We start from the raw sequence: 11,429 nt of genomic DNA on the forward strand, positions 1-11,429 counted from the left end.
CGGGTGAAATGTGCGCTCAATAAAAACCCTATGACATGACATGACAAGGGCATTCCTGTTTATTTCTTTTTGCGGGGTGTACAGTTATCCACTGAATCTTAGTCAATGGGATTGCACATTGCATGGGTCAGGGTGCAAGGCTTAACAACTGAGGTACACTGAGCCACTTTGCTTGGTGTTCATGGTGTCTCAGTCTATACGCACAAGTCCAACTCGCCTCCCCCCAACTATCACCTCACTCAACCAAAAATCTAAAACAATTTACTGGTAGGCTCTCGTGATTTAATCAAATTGATCAGGGGCGAGAATAGAAGGGAAATGCTATGGAATTATAACATGACTGTAGCTGCATTGCAAGACAGAAAAGCACTGGACCGAGCAGCAGCACCCAGAGACGATTCTAGGATTTGTGGGTCCTGGGAATAAATGGAATGGGCAAAGCCTCTCTCATTTTCATATGATGTGACATCATAGGAAATGACAAGACAGGAAGTGAAAACCTTTCTGCAGCGTTTATCAGTAAAATGATCAAAATATCAATGTTAACCCTAAAAAAATAAGTACATGCGTTGTAAAACTCTAGTAAGTGAAAATACATTATATTTGTCATATTGGGTAGAAAAGCTTTGTCTGGGTCTCTCCAAAATGGATATCTTTTTTCACATGCTAATTGTTTCCAGATGAGTGCATTATTATGTATGTGGTATTTATATAAAGCTCAAATCTAGCTGGAAGGCATCATAGCACCGTACAGGGTCAAAGGCAAACCAACAGTCAAAATTTACGGTCGAGGGGCGTTATTTGAGGACTGTCACTGCATCATGATGTAATGTTCTTTAAAGAGGTCGGTCTACAGCTCTGTCCTAAATTGGAGCAGGATGGGTGCAACCCTGATGGACATGGGCATGATAGATGGAGAAGGCCCATTGCCTTGTTTTTTCTTTTTTGTACTACTTCATCTCCATTCAGAAGGTGTCCTGGCTGAGGGTGTTCTGCGAGTCAAAGGAAATGGTGATCTTGTCATTCAAGAAGGCAGAGGTGCCGGTTGTGATGGCTTTGTGGATGGTACGGTTGGTTTTAACAGTGCAGGCTGGAAAGGGGGACCTGTGGAATCCCATCATGATGGGAAGGATGTGGTAATATTTCTTCCGCCTCTTAATGTGACACACTGCAGCATTTTAAAATACTGCAGCATGTTGGATGCCCTTAAAGGAGGTGACAGTGGGGTTTAAAGTTCCAAGTTGGTTTCCCAGATATCCAGTGCTAGATAAGGTATGCAGCACATCAGACTTCTGAGTAGAAAGATCCGAAAGAGCACAAAACATTTGAAAATAGCTTGGATTCTATTAAAGGCATCATTCAAGTCACTGTAAAATTAAACAGCAGGATCCAGCGAGGTAAATCTGAGTTCTGATGTGTTGGACCTGGCCCTGTCTGCAGGGTCACCCCCAAACAATTGCCCTTCACCTCTCCTGTTTTCTGAACCCGTTTTTGTTGCCATTTAGGACTCTGTGCTCTGTACTTCTGCTAACCAGTGCTAAAGTGCTTGTGCTTTCTCTTTTAAACTTGGTAAAGTTGCTTACACCCAATTAATGCATTTAGTTTACTTATAAGCCACTAGTAAAGTAGTGCCACAGGTACCCAGGGACTGTAAATTGGATGCTGCTACTGGGTATGCAGCACTTACTGTGCCACCCACTTACTTAGTCTTTTTAAACATGTCACAGGTCTGCCATTGCAGCCTATATGCAGATTTAAACTTCCAATTTGTCTTGGCAAAATAAACCTTATGCCAAGCTTAAAACTCTCTTTTTAAAACCTATAAGTCATCCCTAAGGTAGGCCTTAAACAGCCCTTACAGCAGGGAGCCTTATATTTTAAAAGTTGGACATGTGCTTTTAAGTTATACATGTCCTGGGAAGGGAAAAATAAAAAAAAATGTTTTACCACTGTGAGACCCACCTCTCCCATATGATAACATTGGGTTTCCTTACAACATTTAATAAGTGATAACTTTTTTGTGGCAGCAGGTGGGAATGTCATGTTTGGTGTCACAATTCTGAAAATGACACTTTTAGAAAGTTGGCATTTTCTAATACTAACCATTTGGTGCCTGCAGCCTGTTTCCTGTGTCACATGACTCGGTGCAGTTGGCAATTAGCTTTTGTGTATTCCTCCCAGACAGTATAATGATAGAGGACCTTGCTTTTGGCAGGATGGGCCATCTTGACCTGATGAGGGGGGCGGAGCTGTCACTTGCCACACTTGCACTTCAGACACACTGCCTCAGCTAACACACAAAAAACTTCATACTAGCCTATTGTGACTGCAGACAAGCCCAGGGTAGGGAGGGAGGACATTCCAAACACCTCTGTGGGGGGTAAACTCCAGAAACTTCTCCAATTTTAAAACTAGCACCAGGTATACAAGTAAGACACCCAGAACCACACTTCAGGTCACTTCTGGGCCAGTGGAGACTCAGAAAAAGGACTGCCCTGTTGCAAGAATGATTGCTGTGCTGCCCTGCTGCCTGAGGATAGAAGACTAGACCTGCTCCTTGAATCCAGAACCACCAGAGTGACTCCAAATGCTATCTGTTTGGCCTCTTGTTCTGAGCTACAAGGATATAACAAGCTGCAGAGACATGTCCTGCATTTCTCCACCTGCCCAGACACAACTTGACCTGCCTGTGCCCTGCTGCTGGCTTCTGCTGGAGTGAGTCCTGATCCCTAAAAGTTGCCCACCTCCACAGGTCCTGGACCCTTGTCTGGCATCAGGGTGTACTCCTCCTGGCCCAACAGTGGGTTCACACAGAACTGACGCAGCGTGACGTAACTCGACGCAACATAGCACAGGACCTTGCATGGCAGCATCTCACAGCGCCCGATTGGCGGCCTCATCAGAACCGACAAGGCGTGACGAAACTCGATGCAGGACCTCACATCTCAGCCCTGCTGCTTTTAACTGGAAATGACTCAAAGCCCTACATCAAAGACATTAAGTACATTATCAGTGGGACTAACCTGGTCCCTGAATCCAGCCCCACTCCATTGTGGTCTGCTTGAACTTGTGACTGTGTCTCGGTTCACCATGACCAGATATCCACAGTTGGCACTTACTTTGTGCTTGTAAGCGCTATATTTACCTTACAAATTTTAAATTGCGTATCTCTGGTCCACCTGGACCAGGATTGTAAACGCCTCCTTATCTCAAGGCTTGATCCCCGACTGCCTAAAAGCAGCCCAGGTCTCACCTATTCTAAAAAAACTTAACGCTGACAAATCGGATCTCAATAACTTCCGTCCTATCTCCAACTTCTCCACCCTAGCGAAACTTCTCGAAAAATGTGTCCAATCCCAGCTCTGTGCTCACATTGAGACCTACCAACTCTTAGACCATCATCAATCTGGTTTACGGAGGGGTCACATTTTTGATGACATCCTGAAAATGATTGACAAAAACGAATCCTGCCTATTGATCCTCCTTGACCTCTCCTCTGCATTCGATACGGTCAATCATGACATTCTCCTATCCATCCTACAGAACAGAATGGGTTTCTCGGATCGGGTGCTCCACTGGTTCTCATCCTTTCTTCTCCACAGATCTCAAAGATTCAAGACAAACCACTCTCCCTCTCAGCCCTCCCCAGTACTTATGGGGGTCCCCCAAGGATCCGCCCTTTCTCCTATCCTCTTCAACCTTTTCCTGGAACCTCTTACTAACTTACTTAACTCTATGAATATTCTCTTCCACGCGTATGCTGACGACACACAACCCTATTTAAAAATGTCATCCCCAGACAACATCATCTCACTAAATTCTATCCTCACCTCGACCCAAAATGTGTTAACCGAGAACCTACTCTTGCTCAATGCTTCCAAAACGGAATTCTTGCTCATCTCCCCGCCGAACCACACCCCCAAGATCGATCTCTGGTTGCCTCATCTCACGGCTCTCAACTGCACTCCGATCATCATAGACTCAGCCAAATCGCTCGGAGTCACAGTGGACAAGCACCTGAGTATGAAGACTCATATCAGCAATGTCTGTAAGGGAGCAAACCACCTGATGAGGACACTCAGAATGATCAAACCCTTCCTGCCACAAAAGGATTTCAAGCAGGTGGTACAAGCTCTTGTCTTACCAAGGTTAGACTATGGCAGTGCAACTCTCTGTGGCCTTCCTAAATACGCCTTGGCTCCACTTAGGGCCTCGCTGAACTCTGCAGCAAGACTGATCACAGGCTCCAAACGAAATGAGCACATATCCCCAGTCCTTAAATCTCTCAACTGGTTACCCTTTGAAGCACGAATCCAGCTAAAGATTGCAATCCTGATGCACAAAGCCCTTCACTACAATACTCCCACGTATCTAGCGCAAAAGCTTGAATTATCCTGTGGGGTAAGGGCATCGAGAAGCGCCTCTACTCTCCTCCTGAAACCTATCATCCTTAGCAAAAAAAGAACTTGTCACCGAGCCTTCTCTGGCGCTGCCCCTAAAATATGGAACTCGCTTCCTCCGGATGTACGCAGACTCGCCTCGACGACGGCTTTCAAACTGGAAGCCAAAAGATTCTTAATGAGCAATTTCCTACCATAAAGGGTTGTGGCACTCATAAGGCGGCTGTCTCTTTGTTCCTAGCTCCATGGCACAACTAACAGTCACGGATCATATCGTCTGCATAATATTATACCTTTTATGTGTACCATTGCTTACTGTTTATCATTGTTTCTTACTTTATTTTACTTATTTTTTTCTTTCTTTTCTTTCCACAACTGCTGTGTATATTTCATTGTGTCCTCTCTACCAACTTATTATAAAGCGCTCTGATATCCTGCGGGATCTTGTTCGCTCTAAATAAAACTTTATAAATAAATACATAAATAAATAAATACTGATAGGATTTTTGTCGTTTTGGTGTCAAATAATGTATTTAATTATTTAATTCTACTCTATTTTTCTAAATCGGTGTGGGATTTTTCTTGTGTTGTGTTCTCACTTTATTACTGTTTGTGTGCTGCATAAGTACTTTACACATTGCCTCTAAGTTAAGCCAGGCTACATTTGTGCCAAGCTACCCAGGGTTAGGCACAGGTTAATGTAATAACTGTTTGTGGTTCACCCTAAAAAGGATTGTGGCTGTTGCTTGAGAAGAGCTCACACTCCACTCAATTCCTCACATGATAAATGTACCTTTTTATATAAAAGTATTGTAAAGCGCAGGCCAGGTTTAGGAAAAGGCTGAAGAGTGGTGGGGTAATAAAGCATCCTTATTTTGGGTATTCTCTGACAGTAATGAGCATTTCAGTCCAAACATACCTTGTTAAATGTGAAACTACTGGCATGTAATGTTATGTAGGCTAAAAGGGTTCAGTGAGGTGTAACATGAGCCATAGCTACAAAGCCTCTATCAACCTATTCTATGTACATTTGGATGTTTCCATATTGTATTTCCTTCTGTAAATATCTCCTTTCACCTGCATACATTCAGTAATGTTGCCCAAATTTGCAGCACACCTGGGAAGCAGACATACTGATGCAAGCAAATGATGCTATGAGCCTGGCTCAGAAGCCAGCTGTCTTCCATGTGCCCCAGAGGGTTGGAGCAGAGATGTGAGGCCCTCAGGATGGAGGAACCTTTGTAGTCCGGACCTTGCCTTTATTTTACAAGCAAGGTCAGTATTTTCATCTATAAATAAGCTAGCAAATTGGAAAAATGAGCAAAATCCAATACGTTTCTATATTTTCTACATAATGACCAAGTTTATTTGAAAATGGTTGGTCCTTGTTTGTAAACCAATGATGGACTGGAATGCCTTTTACATTAATTACCAAGGGGTGAAATTATTTCAAGCATTCCACTCTCCCCCTGGTCTTCCCTTCATTGAAGCTCCTTCTGGGTGATGGGTATGCCCAGATGTGGCCCTTCTAGCTCACTCTTCCACCGAATGCAGTCTGCACCTCACAAAGGAGACCTAACAAGCCTGAGACCAGTCTTAGGTTCAATGTGCTTCTGTTAAGAGTGGCCCTGAAAGGACATGGCAGGGCTGTTCCTATATAGGCCAGGCCAAGTCCCTGATAGTATTGACACAGTGAACAAAAAACATGCACCGGAGTTCTGCTCAAGTAATGAGAACTGACTCAAACTATATTTGTGGGGTGTTTTAAGGGGGGAACAACCTTTACAACGCAACTTTTACAACGCACTACCATTACAACGCATTTTTTACAACGCATAATCCATTACAACGCATGACATTACAACGCATGACACTACAACGCATTTTTAAAAACTACCTTTACAACGCATTCCATTACAACGCATACTACCATTACAACGCATACCATTACAACGCATAATATTACACTATACTATCCAACACTTACCCTACTGATGCACCCCCTGGAGTTAGAATAGTAATTTTTACCCCTACACTATCCAACACTTACCCTAATGTTGCACCCCCTGGAGTTAGAATAGTAATTTTTACCCCTATACTATCCAACACTTACCCTACTGATGCACCCCCTGGAGTTAGAATAGTAATTTTTACCCCTATACTATCCAACACTTACCCTACTGATGCACCCCCTGGAGTTAGAATAGTAATTTTTACCCCTATACTATCCAACACTTACCCTACTGATGCACCCCCTGGAGTTAGAATAGTAATTTTTACCCCTATACTATCCAACACTTACCCTACTGATGCACCCCCTGGAGTTAGATTAGTAATTTTTACCCCTATACTATCCAACACTTACCCTACTGATGCACCCCCTGGAGTTAGAATAGTAATTTTTACCCCTATACTATCCAACACTTACCCTACTGATGCACCCCCTGGAGTTAGAATAGTAATTTTTACCCCTATACTATCCAACACTTACCCTACTGATGCACCCCCTGGAGTTAGAATAGTAATTTTTACCCCTATACTATCCAACACTTACCCTACTGATGCACCCCCTGGAGTTAGAATAGTAATTTTTACCCCTATACTATCCAACACTTACCCTACTGATGCACCCCCTGGAGTTAGAATAGTAATTTTTACCCCTATACTATCCAACACTTACCCTACTGATGCACCCCCTGGAGTTAGAATAGTAATTTTTACCCCTATACTATCCAACACTAACCCTACTGATGCACCCCCTGGAGTTAGAATAGTAATTTTTACCCCTATACTATCCAACACTTACCCTACTGATGCACCCCCTGGAGTTAGAATAGTAATTTTTACCCCTATACTATCCAACACTTACCCTACTGATGCACCCCCTGGAGTTAGAATAGTAATTTTTACCCCTATACTATCCAACACTTACCCTACTGATGCACCCCCTGGAGTTAGAATAGTAATTTTTACCCCTATACTATCCAACACTAACCCTACTGATGCACCCCCTGGAGTTAGAATAGTAATTTTTACCCCTATACTATCCAACACTTACCCTACTGATGCACCCCCTGGAGTTAGAATAGTAATTTTTACCCCTATACTATCCAACACTTACCCTACTGATGCACCCCCTGGAGTTAGAATAGTAATTTTTACCCCTATACTATCCAACACTTACCCTACTGATGCACCCCCTGGAGTTAGAATAGTAATTTTTACCCCTACACTATCCAACACTTACCCTACTGTTGCACCCCCTGGAGTTAGAATAGTAATTTTTACCCCTACACTATCCAACACTTACCTTACTGTTGCACCCCCTGGAGTTAGAATAGTAATTTTTACCCCTATACTATCTAATACTTACCTTAAATGTAATTTAATATTATGCGTTGTAATGGTATGCGTTGTAAAGGTAGTATGCGTTGTAATGGTAATGCGTTGTAAAGGTATTTTTTAAAAATGCGTTGTAGTGTCCTGCGTTGTAAAGTCATGCGTTGTAATGGATTATGCGTTGTAAAAAATGCGTTGTAAGTGCATGCGTTGTAAAAGTGTGCGTTGTAACGTCATACATCCGTTTTAAGGACATCTCAAGGTGTTTCATTGTACTGAATATCATTTTTTGCACCACTGTGTTTGTGCTTTAGCAGTTGCTCACCAATGATACATCACGTATTGTATTTTATTTCCTACAAGAGCCTCCATCCCCTTTTCCTTCTCATGGCCATTTGGGGTAGGGGTCTTGCATCTGCCAGGCAGTGCATCGGTTTTTGTGTGTTGGGCCTACAAGGGAATGTGTGGTGCCGCGGCTGGCGTTTATCTTTTGAGACACACATGATATGAGGTGGGATGAACCTCCAAGGTTCAGTACCAGGTATGTTTCCCTGATGATTGTTAGCTCATCAGCTAGGGTGATATCATTGATAGCTGCCCTTGAATTGCCTGTTATCTTACTAATTGAGCATGCCACATAATTTTCTCCAAACAAAACCAGTGAAGTCTTGGTCATTTGCATGCAAACTTCTACTTTGCATGCATTTATTCAGTATATTGGGTGGGTTTGTGCCTGTCTATAGAACAGCTGCAGTATGCAAGAGTGGACAGTTTACCTGATGTAAGTGGGAAAAAGGCACACTGAAATCACAGTAAGTCTCGATTTTTATAAAAACATAATGCTAAGGTATAGTTTGTAATAATGTCAAGTTGGTGTAACTTTTTTCTTAAGTGCTTTTTCATTGCTATAGTAGACAGTTGTGTTGAACTTCACTTTTTTTTTCTTTTCGTGAACTGTGTTCTTCAGATACATGCATAGTTTGTATATGGACTTTAATACAATAATAGATTTTTAGTTGTCAGGATGGCCGAGTGGTCTAAGGCGCTGCGTTCAAGTCGCAGTCTCCTCTGGAGGCGTGGGTTCGAATCCCACTTCTGACAGGATTCTTTTTCTTGCTTAGGGATGCATATGGTACTTTTTAACCTGATATAATCTTCTTCCATGTGTGCTCTACAAATAATATTTCGTAGGTAATTTGAACTTTATATTCCACGTAGAAACTCAAACATATGTAAGTCTTATTTCGAGATGTTTTCAAAAACATTTCGAGAGTACAGTTTTTATTGTATTTTAACTTAGTATTTCAGAGTTTCAGGGCTGCAGTGTGAACGCTATGTGTGTGTTTTTACAGCAATATACTAAAGAAAACTTTTTGTTTCTTTTCTGTCTTTGAAAGCGCGCCATTTCTCTCACAGCTAGACTTTTTGTGACAGTTCTAACGTCCTCCACAAGGTGTCGCCCGCTACAACTTCTGCAAGTCAAGCCTGTAAGTAAACATAATGCTGAGCATGGTCATTGCATTTTTCTAAAAAAATTTTTATCTAGACGAGCTTAGTGAAAATGCAGTGTTTTTGCATTTCAGAAGTTTTATGCACATATTTTAAGTTGCTTTTAAGTGTTTGGGGTGAAAGGTAGTGACGGCATAAGGGCACATGAGCCTGATCTGGGGGCAGAATCTATCCAAGATATATATTAGGGAATGGGCCAAGCTGAAGTACACTGGTATTCTGGTGCTTTCTATATTCATGAAACATTACAGTATAACATATACCAGCACGGAGCTCAGTGACTTGGTAATATATGGTATAGACGCCTCAGTTTTCAACTGCGCCAGTAGTGTAGTGGTATCATGCAAGATTCCCATTCTTGCGACCCGGGTTCGATTCCCGGCTGGCGCACATATTTTTTAATATTTATTTCGCAACTATCATTTTAATAGCTAGTTGTCTGCTAATTATGTTTTGTGAAGCTGTAGCCTCGTGTTTTTTATTTTTTGAAAATAGGGACGCGATCCGCTTGCTGCAGGTTTGGCTCCTTGCAAATGTTAGCAGTTTCTAATGCAGCAGGTTGTACAATTCTAAGGAGCGAAATGAAAGTGCAGAAGGCAGGTGAAATGCAGAAATACAGCGGCGAGAAGGACGGAAACCCTGGCAACTAGAGAATTAGACAAGGTGGTTTCATAGGAAAATCGAATTAGAAAGTCACTTCAGTTCAACAGAAAGGGAAGCAAGTACTTCATATAACATAAACAAACGTATTGACAGCGGGCAGTATCTTTAACTGGTACACACTAGGGTGACCAACTGGCATTGGTGCAAATTCAGGACGGTGAGTGTAAAAATTCAGGACAAAGGGTCAAAATTCAGGACACAAATTCAGGACAGGAGGTCAAAATTCAGGACAAAACTTCAGGACAATAGGTAAGTTTTACAGACACATCAGAGGAGGTCGCACAATAGTATATAAGTAAGCCCAGCCATATCCAAACATATTCAACCATTTGCAAACCTATCCATCATGTATCCTTCCATCTATCATTTCACTCATCCATCCGTTCATCCATTCTTTCACTCAATCCATCATCCATCCACCCTTTCACCCTATCCATCTGTACACTCATCCATCCACTCTTCTACCCATCCATCAATTAACTCATCCATCCAGCCATTTACCCTTTCACCCATCCAGCCATCCTTTCACTTACTCATCCATCCATCCAGTCACTCATCCTTCCACCCATCCACCCTTTCAGTCATCTATCCATCCTCCCTTTCTCTCTCCATCGACCCTTTCTCTTAGCCATCCTTCCTTACATTCAGCCACCCACCCATCCATCTACTCATCCACTCATGAATCCATCCATTGACCCTATCACATACCCATCCTTTCTCTCATCCATCTATCCTTTCACTCCTTCACTCATCTATTCATCTTTTTGTCCATCTACCATCCCTTTCACTCGCTCATCCATCCTTACATCCACCCTTTCACTCATCCGTCCATTCATTCACCCTTGCACTTATCAATTCATCAATCCATCCATCATTTCACTCATCCATCCATCCACCCACTCATCATCCATCCTTTCACTCATCCATCCTTTCACTCATCCATCCACCCTTTTACCCATCCAGCTACCCTTCCACCCATACATTCAGCTATTTACCTTTTCTCTCATCCATCCCTCTACTCACTCATCAATCCATCCATCCTCTCTCATATCCATCTATTCAATCTTTCATTCATTCATTCACCCTTTCACCAATTCATCCAGCCATCCACCCATCCATCCCTTCCCTTACTCCCTCGCCCAACTTTTCATATTAATTTTGAGCTGAGCCTTTTTGAGAAGAGGCCCATCAAGAACTTCACCCTCGCTGCAGGAGCCATTCCAGGACTGGGACAGAAGCCACCCAGGGCGGAGATGGGATCCACCACAGGGGGGACTGGAGCCATCACTGGGGGGGGGGGGGGGGGGCAGGAGCCATCACAAGAGGGTGAACAGTATCCACCAGGGTGGGCACAGGGGTGGGCATGCAGTATTCTAGTATCATCTTGGTCTCTTCCAGGGTGGGGTAGGGCTCCTCACCCCCTCCTGGACAGGACATCGAGAAGACAGGCTCTCTTTCCAAAATGTTAGTTTTGTCATCCCCCACTGATGTACAGAACTTAAAGGAGATACTCCAAGA

General features: G+C 42.9%; 2 non-coding genes across 2 annotated transcripts; both read left to right on the forward strand.

The window, feature by feature from the left end:
* Nucleotides 1-8,757: 8,757 nt before the first annotated feature.
* Nucleotides 8,758-8,840, forward strand: TRNAL-CAA (transfer RNA leucine (anticodon CAA)). The gene has a single exon. It is a non-coding gene; the product is annotated as a tRNA-Leu (tRNA).
* A 727-nt stretch (nucleotides 8,841-9,567) lies between these two features.
* Nucleotides 9,568-9,638, forward strand: TRNAG-CCC (transfer RNA glycine (anticodon CCC)). Its single transcript has one exon. It is a non-coding gene; the product is annotated as a tRNA-Gly (tRNA).
* The last annotated feature ends 1,791 nt before the right edge of the window (nucleotides 9,639-11,429 follow it).

This window comes from Triturus cristatus, chromosome 4_1 (genome assembly GCF_964204655.1).
Source record: "Triturus cristatus chromosome 4_1, aTriCri1.1, whole genome shotgun sequence".
NCBI lineage: Eukaryota > Metazoa > Chordata > Amphibia > Caudata > Salamandridae > Triturus > Triturus cristatus.